The following is a 9145-nucleotide window of genomic DNA, read 5'->3' as shown; positions in this document are numbered from 1 at the left end:
TGCACTATTGCTTATTCAATACCACCAGCAGATGGAGACACTATATTACAACATTAGTTGTGAGCAGCAGTTTGTACAAACAAATGCCTCATAGCTGATGTCCTATCCACCTAGGCACATAGGCACCACCTATTGTCTTTTGCCTGCAGTAGGGGCCAAATGGACTAGCCAGCAAGCAGCTGCAGCAGCAGCAAATAAACAGGTAATCTTTCTTTCCAACACTGAAACCTGGTGATGCACTTAATATATGCTACCAGATAGGGGACATATCAGATATTAAACTGATATAAACAGACACCACATTTGATACCAGCCAAAAGGAAGGATGAGAAGTAATAACTGAAAGATAGGAACCAACTCTGTCCCCTTCACATGCACCATCACTACTTGTAGGAAGGGAGGCTGGCTGGGTGGCAGTCACCCACTAGTACACACAGCAGACCCTAAACCCATATCATTATTGCTAAGCAGGAAGATGGGAGTCCATTTCACTCTAATGGACCATTTTTAAATGCAATCCATAACCTGGCTTTGGCAGGAACCCTTCTTACTCCTCCTACTTGCATTTGATACTGGGTTTGGGATCTGCATAGGAAACACACACACACACAGACACACACAGACACACAAGCACACACTTACCTGTGTTGCCTGCTGACGCCTCCTTGGCTGTCCCCAAACGGTATAAAACCAACAGCCACGGGAAGCTGTAAGGATAGAGGACATACCTGCATCCTATTGGACTCACTTGTCTTGGTTAAATCCAGCTTATTTGACAATCTATGGTGCTGCTGCTTCTGCTCATGGCAGTACTGCTTCTGACAAGGCTGTTCTTTGGTGGGCCTAGGCGACATCACAATCTCCATGGTTACATACACAACAAAGGTCAGATGTTGTTTACACCTGGCCATGCCAGTGGTATTGAGTAGCATATCACAGTGCTAAGGGTCCTGGATGCAACAATCTTTCAATGGGGAATAGCTGCACTGAGTTTGTCAAGTGCACCCATGTTTGCAACTCCAACAATACACACATATTTATGTATGTATGTATGTATGTGTGTATGTGTGTATGTGTGTATGTGTGTATGTGTATCTATCTATCTATCTATCCACCCATCTATCTCTATATATATTTATCTCTCTCTCTCTCTATATGTATATATATATATATATATATATATATGTATATATATATAATTTTTTTTCTTTTAAATATATATATATATATATATATATGTATATTCATATAGAGAGAGAGATGGAAATACTTTTTTAAACATGTTTTCACCTCATTTTTACCTTCTTTTTTTTTCTTCTCTCCATGTTTTCCTTCTTTCCTCCTTTTTTCCTATGCTGCTGCTTCTTATTTTTCTTCTTTTTCAGACCCTATCATTGCACTATTGCTTATTCAATACCACCAGCAGATGGAGACACTATATTACAACATTAGTTGTGAGCAGCAGTTTGTACAAACAAATGCCTCATAGCTGATGTCCTATCCACCTAGGCACATAGGCACCACCTATTGTCTTTTGCCTGCAGTAGGGGCCCACTGGACTAGCCAGCAAGCAGCTGCAGCAAATAAACAGGTAATCTTTCTTTCCAACACTGAAACCTGGTGGTGCACTTAATATATGCTACCAGATAGGGGACATATCAGATATTAAACTGATATAAACAGACACCACATTTGATACCAGCCAAAAGGAAGGATGAGAAGTGATAACTGTGAAAGGGGAGGAACCAACGCTGTCCCCTTCACATGCACCATCACTATTTGTAGGAAGGGAGGCTGGCTGGCAGCCTCCCATACACACTCTGGCTGGGTGGCAGTCACCCACCAGTACACACAGCAGACCCTAAACCCATATCATTATTGCTAAGCAGGAAGATGGGAGTCCATTTCACTCTGATGGACCATTTTTAAATGCAATCCATAACCTGGCTTTGGCAGGAACCCTTCTTACTCCTCCTACTTGCATTTGAAACTGGGTTTAGGATCTGCATAGGAAACACACACACAAGCACACACTTACCTGTGTTGCCTGCTGACGCCTCCTTGGCTGTCCCCAAATGGTAAAAAACCAACAGCCACGGGAAGCTGTAAGGATAGAGGACATACCTGCATCCTATAGGACTCACTTGTCTTGGTTAAATCCAGCTTATTTGACAACCTATGGTGCTGCTGCTTCTGCTCATGGCAGTGCTGCTTCTCACAAGGCTGTTCTTTGGTGGGCCTAGGCGACATCACAATCTCCATGGTTACATACACAACAAAGGTCAGATGTTGTTTACACCTGGCCATGCCAGTGGTATTGAGTAGCATATCACAGTGCTAAGGGTCCTAGATGCAACAATCTTTCAATGGGGAATAGCCGCACTGAGTTTGTCAAGTGCACCCATGTTTGCAACTCCAACAATACACACATATGTATGTATGTATGTATGTATGTGTATGTGTGTATGTGTATCTATCTATCTATCTATCTATCTATCCACCTATCTATCTCTATATATATTTATCTCTCTCTCTCTATATATATATATGTGTATATATATATATATATATCTTTTTTTTCTTTTAAATATATATATATATATATATATATATACATAGAGAGAGAGAGAGAGAGAGAGAGAGAGAGAGAGAGAGAGATGGGAATACTTTTTTAAACATGTTTTCACCTCATTTTTACCTTCTTTTTTTTCTTCTCTCCATGTTTTCCTTCTTTCCTCCTTTTTTCCTATGCTGCTGCTTCTTATTTTTCTTCTTTTTCAGACCCTATCATTGCACTATTGCTTATTCAAAACCACCAGCACATGGAGACACTATATTACAACATTAGTTGTGAGCAGCAGTTTGTACAAACAAATGCCTCATAGCTGATGTCCTATCCACCTAGGCACATAGGCACCACCTATTGTCTTTTGCCTGCAGTAGGGGCCCACTGGACTAGCAAGCAAGCAGCTGCTGCAGCAGCAGCAGCAGTAAATAAACAGGTAATCTTTCTTTCCAACACTGAAACCTGGTGGTGCACTTAATATATGCTACCAGATAGGGGACATATCAGATATTAAACTGATATAAACATACACCACATTTGATACCAGCCAAAAGGAAGGATGAGAAGTGATAACTGTGAAAGGGTAGGAACCAACGCTGTCCCTTTCACATGCACCATCACTACTTGTAGGAAGGGAGGCTGGCTGGCAGCCTCCCATACACACTCTGGCTGGGTGGCAGTCACCCACCAGTACACACAGCAGACCCTAAACCCATATCATTATTGCTAAGCAGGAAGATGGGAGTCCATTTCACTCTGATGGACCATTTTTAAATGCAATCCATAACCTGGCTTTGGCAGGAACCCTTCTTACTCCTCCTACTTGCATTTGATACTGGGTTTAGGATCTGCATAGGAAACACACACACACACACACACACACAAGCACACACTTACCTGTGTTGCCTGCTGACGCCTCCTTGGCTGTCCCCAAACGGTATAAAACAAACAGCCACGGGAAGCTGTAAGGATAGAGGACATACCTGCATCCTATTGGACTCACTTGTCTTGGTTAAATCCAGCTTATTTGACAACCTATGGTGCTGGTGCTTCTGCTCATGGCAGTGCTGCTTCTGACAAGGCAGTTCTTTGGTGGGCCTAGGCGACATCACAATCTCCATGGTTACATACACAACAAAGGTCAGATGTTGTGTACACCTGGCCATGCCAGTGGTATTGAGTAGCATATCACAGTGCTAAGGGTCCTGGATGCAACAATCTTTCAATGGGGAATAGCCGCACTGAGTTTGTCAAGTGCACCCATGTTTGCAACTCCAACAATACACACATATGTATGTATGTATGTGTATCTATCTATCTATCCACCCATCTATCTCTATATATATTTATCTCTCTCTCTCTCTATATATATGTATATATATATTTTTTTTCTTTTAAATATATATATATATATATATACATATATGTATATACATAGAGAGAGAGAGAGATGGGAATACTTTTTTAAACATGTTTTCACCTCATTTTTACCTTCTTTTTTTTTTCTTCTCTCCATGTTTTCCTTCTTTCCTATGCTGCTGCTTCTTATTTTTCTTGTTTTTAAGACCCTATCATTGCACTATTGCTTATTCAAAACCACCAGCACATGGAGACACTATATTACAACATTAGTTGTGAGCAGCAGTTTGTACAAACAAATGCCTCATAGCTGATGTCCTATCCACCTAGGCACATAGGCACCACCTATTGTCTTTTGCCTGCAGTAGGGGCCCACTGGACTAGCAAGCAAGCAGCTGCAGCAGCAGCAAATAAACAGGTAATCTTTCTTTCCAACACTGAAACCTGGTGGTGCACTTAATATATGCTACCAGATAGAGGACATATCAGATATTAAACTGATATAAACATACACCACATTTGATACCAGCCAAAAGGAAGGATGAGAAGTGATAACTGTGAAAGGGGAGGAACCAACGCTGTCCCTTTCACATGCACCATCACTACTTGTAGGAAGGGAGGCTGGCTGGCAGCCTCCCATACACACCCTGGCTGGGTGGCAGTCACCCACCAGTACACACAGCAGACCCTAAACCCATATCATTATTGCTAAGCAGGAAGATGGGAGTCCATTTCACTCTGATGGACCATTTTTAAATGCAATCCATAACCTGGCTTTGGCAGGAACCCTTCTTACTCCTCCTACTTGCATTTGATACTGGGTTTAGAATCTGCATAGGAAACACACACACACACACAAACACACACTTACCTGTGTTGCCTGCTGACGCCTCCTTGGCTGTCCCCAAACGGTATAAAACCAACAGCCACGGGAAGCTGTAAGGATAGAGGACATACCTGCATCCTATTGGACTCACTTGTCTTGGTTAAATCCAGCTTATTTGACAACCTATGGTGCTGATGCTTCTGCTCATGGCTGTGCTGCTTCTGACAAGGCTGTTCTTTGGTGGGCCTAGGCGACATCACAATCTCCATGGTTACATACACAACAAAGGTCAGATGTTGTTTACACCTGGCCATGCCAGTGGTATTGAGTAGCATATCACAGTGCTAAGGGTCCTGGATGCAACAATCTTTCAATGGGGAATAGCCGCACTGAGTTTGTCAAGTGCACCCATGTTTGCAACTCCAACAATACACACATATGTATGTATGTATGTATGTATGTGTATCTATCTATCTATCTATCCACCCATCTATCTCTATATATATTTATCTCTCTCTCTCTCTATATATGTATATATATATATAATTTTTTTTTCTTTTAAATATATATATATATATGTATATACATATAGAGAGAGAGAGATGGAAATACTTTTTTAAACATGTTTTCACCTAGTTTTTACATTCTTTTTTTTCTTCTCTCCATGTTTTCCTTCTTTCCTCCTATGCTGCTGCTTCTTATTTTTCAGACCCTATCATTGCACTATTGCTTATTCAATACCACCAGCAGATGGAGACACTATATTACAACATTAGTTGTGAGCAGCAGTTTGTACAAACAAATGCCTCATAGCTGATGTCCTATCCACCTAAGCACCACCTATTGTCTTTTGCCTGCAGTAGGGGCCCACTGGACTAGCCAGCAAGCAGCTGCAGCAGCAAATAAACAGGTAATCTTTCTTTCCAACACTGAAACCTGGTGGTGCATTTAATATATGCTACCAGATAGGGGACATATCAGATATTAAACTGATATAAACAGACACCACATTTGATACCAGCCAAAAGGAAGGATGAGAAGTGCTAACTGTGAAAGGGGAGGAACCAACGCTGTCCCCTTCACATGCACCATCATTACTTGTAGGAAGGGAGGCTGGCTTCCTGCTAAGCAGGAAGATGGGAGTCCATTTCACTCTGATGGACCATTTTTAAATGCAATCCATAACCTGGCTTTGGCAGGAACCCTTCTTACTCCTCCTACTTGCATTTGATACTGGGTTTAGGATCTGCATAGGAAACACACACACACACACACACAAGCACACACTTACCTGTGTTGCCTGCTGACGCCTCCTTGGCTGTCCCCAAACGGTATAAAACCAACAGCCACGGGCAGGGCCGGACTGGGGATAAAAACCAGCCCTGGAAAAAGTTGCATACCAGCCCCATATTGCGTAATTTTTCAAGCTCATGGCATATCGTAATTATATACTTGTTCATAAAAGGGGAAAGCATTCATTTTAAAACACATACATAAATATGAATATGAACTTTGCACTTCAATAGCTTTATTGTAGACCAGCTTTTCCCAACCAGTGTGCCTCCAGCATGTCCAGACAGCTTTTGGCTGCTTGGGCATGCTGGAAAATGTAGTTTTGCAACAGCTGGAGGCACCCTGGTTGGAAAACACTACAGTAGACCATTATTCCATGCAACTGGGTCAGAACTAAGAATAATCCAAAAATGTTTACTTTAAAGAATAGAAGACAATAATAATAATAATAATAATCTCTTACTTTGTATAAGTTACTCAACATACACCAAACCAGCAGTTGATAAATAGACCATAGACCACAGACCAGTATAACCAACAACAGCTCTATACAAGGTTCAAATAATTGTACCACACTATGACTACACATTACCTCCACATAGTAACAGGATAATATTACCATACAAATACTGAATAAACCCCTTTACACAGAAGTTAGTGCCTCAGCTCTACACAGGCTCTACAGACCATATAAGAGATTACATAAAGTTACATCAGGTGACGTCTTCTCTGATCGGTGTCAGTCAATTTCCTTTTCTTATCCATCCGGCCCAGACCGTCATGACTATTTCTTCCAGCCACAACTCCACAGAACCTGCCAAACAAACATTTAAGACTCTGCACTTTTCCAGCGCTTATAGCGCTCAGTATAGTGGGTAGAAAAGTGGGTTGGGGGGAAGAGTAGGTAGCCCCCCCTCCTTTAGGCAGTTGGTCACTCAAGGGGGTAGACAGGTCCCTTTACATCGTTTCCCCCATCACACAGGTAAAGCCCACAGTGGGTAGGTAGGGAATACCCCTATAAGATAGGATACCCAAGCAGATCGATAATGTACCTAGTAGGTGATGCCTCCAGGTAGGTAATATCCCCAGTAGGTAGTAGTTGATGCCTCCAGGTAGGTCGTATTTATTGCCCCCAGTAAGCATGTAGTAGGTAATGCCCCCAGTAGGTATGTAGAAGGTAATGCCCCCAGTAGGTAGTGCCCCCAGATAGGTAATGCCCCCAGTAGGTAGTTTCATCAGGTAGGTAATGCCCCCATTAGGTAACGTTTTTTTGATGGAATAAATCACCCCGTTTTTCACTTTATGGAGTACTGCACTGGCTTTATTTTTCTAGATAGATAGATAGATATGAGATAGATAGATAGACAGATAGATATGAGATAGATAGATAGATAGATAGATATACAGCAACAGAAGAATGCAGCAGGACACTACCAGCACAAAGATATAGGTGCAACATGAATATGCAGTTAAAACATGAAGAGCTATACAGCTATGGTGTAATAGATGCAAATGTGAAACTATGAAATAGTGAGGCACTTAGGGGGAGATGTATCAATGTTGTTGTTGGTAGACGTTTTTTGTAGATCATTTTGGTTGGTCTAAATTTGGAGCAATTTCTCCAAATTTATCAAACTTGTGCAAGCCCCATGATAAATTTCGTGCAATGGTCTAAATCTCCACAAAGTTCTATTTGTAGACCTGATCTACACCTCACAGGAATAGTGGTGTATCCTAGACGCTGGGCTTTTGTTCTATTGTTTTTCAGGATTTCACTGAGGTTTTTTGGGGGGGAGATTTATCAAAAACTGTACAGAGAAAGAGTAGTGCAGTTGCCCATGACAACCAATCAGATTGCTTCTTTACAAAAATGAAAGGAGCAATCTGATGCTATGGGCAACTGCACCACTCTTCCTCTACATAGGTTTTGATTAATCTCTCCCCTTGTGTTTTTTCTTGCATTTTTGCTGGTGTGCGGAAACAAACATTTTTGTACCCTGTGTGCATTTTTTTCACTGCAGGTACTACTCCATGGGTCGGATGCAGAGCGCCAGCCCCACGGGGTGTAAGGAGGTGAGGAGTGATGTATAGCATATACATATACAGGGTGGAGAGCATCACTACTTACCTCCGCCCGCTGTATAGTATACAGGGGGCATAGTGTATCCATGTATACTATACAGGAGCCCAGCAAGGAAAGAATTAACCCACACTGCAGCTCTGAGTTAAATCTTTGTGCGCTCTCCTGTATATACAGCCATCTATAGATGACTGTATATACAGGATACAGTAGGCAGACAAGAACAGTTGGAGGCTCCCTGTTACACACTGCAGTATGGGCGCACTCACCAGGTGAGATCGCAAATGATGTCCTAACCTTTTTTTTTTTCTCTTTTCAGATACATGAATGGGGAGGACTACGTCAGATTCAGTGTATTGCGATGATGACCAGCTTTTTTTTAATGTCAATAAAAGGTTTAATGAGGGCTGTGTGGGGAGTGTTTTTTTTTTTTTTATATACATTTTTTTTCAATGCCTGGCTTAGCGTTAGCCACAAAAACAGCTAGCACTAACCCCCTATTATTACCCCGTTACCCACCGCCACAGGGTTGCCGGGAAGAGCCAGTACCAACAGGCCTGGAGTGTCAAAAATAGCACTCCTGGCTGGGGTTATTTAGGTTGGGGAGAGCCAGTAACAATGGTCCTCGGCCACACTGGTAACGTCAGGCTGTTGTGATTGGTTGGTATCTGACTGACACTGAAAATATGGGGAACCACACACTTTTTTTTATTACAAAAAAAAAACAACACATAGGCTTCCCCATATTTTCAGTGTCAATCAGACACCAACCAATCAGCAACAGCCTGACATTACCAGAATGGGCAAGGACCATTGTTACTGGCCCTCCCCAGCCTAAATAACCCCAGCCTGTTACCGCCTATGCCAAGGAGCGCTATTTTTGATGCTCCGGGCCTGTTGGTACCGGCTCTTCCCGGCACCCCTGTGGCGGTGATAATTGTGGGGTAATAATTGGGGGTTAGTGCTAGCTGTTTTCGGGGCTAACGCTAAGGCCAGCTTAGTAATAGATTCCGTCTACAAT

At 42.2% G+C, this 9145-nt stretch overlaps 1 pseudogene; it reads right to left on the bottom strand.

Annotated features, from left to right (window-relative positions):
- Positions 1-5688: 5688 nt before the first annotated feature.
- Positions 5689-5791, bottom strand: LOC130323918 (U2 spliceosomal RNA; annotated as a pseudogene).
- Positions 5792-9145: the final 3354 nt, after the last annotated feature.

This window comes from Hyla sarda, unplaced genomic scaffold (genome assembly GCF_029499605.1).
Source record: "Hyla sarda isolate aHylSar1 unplaced genomic scaffold, aHylSar1.hap1 scaffold_2566, whole genome shotgun sequence".
Taxonomy (NCBI): domain Eukaryota; kingdom Metazoa; phylum Chordata; class Amphibia; order Anura; family Hylidae; genus Hyla; species Hyla sarda.
The sequence above is the reverse complement of the archived record's forward strand: the minus strand, read 5'-3'. Positions and strand labels throughout refer to the sequence as shown.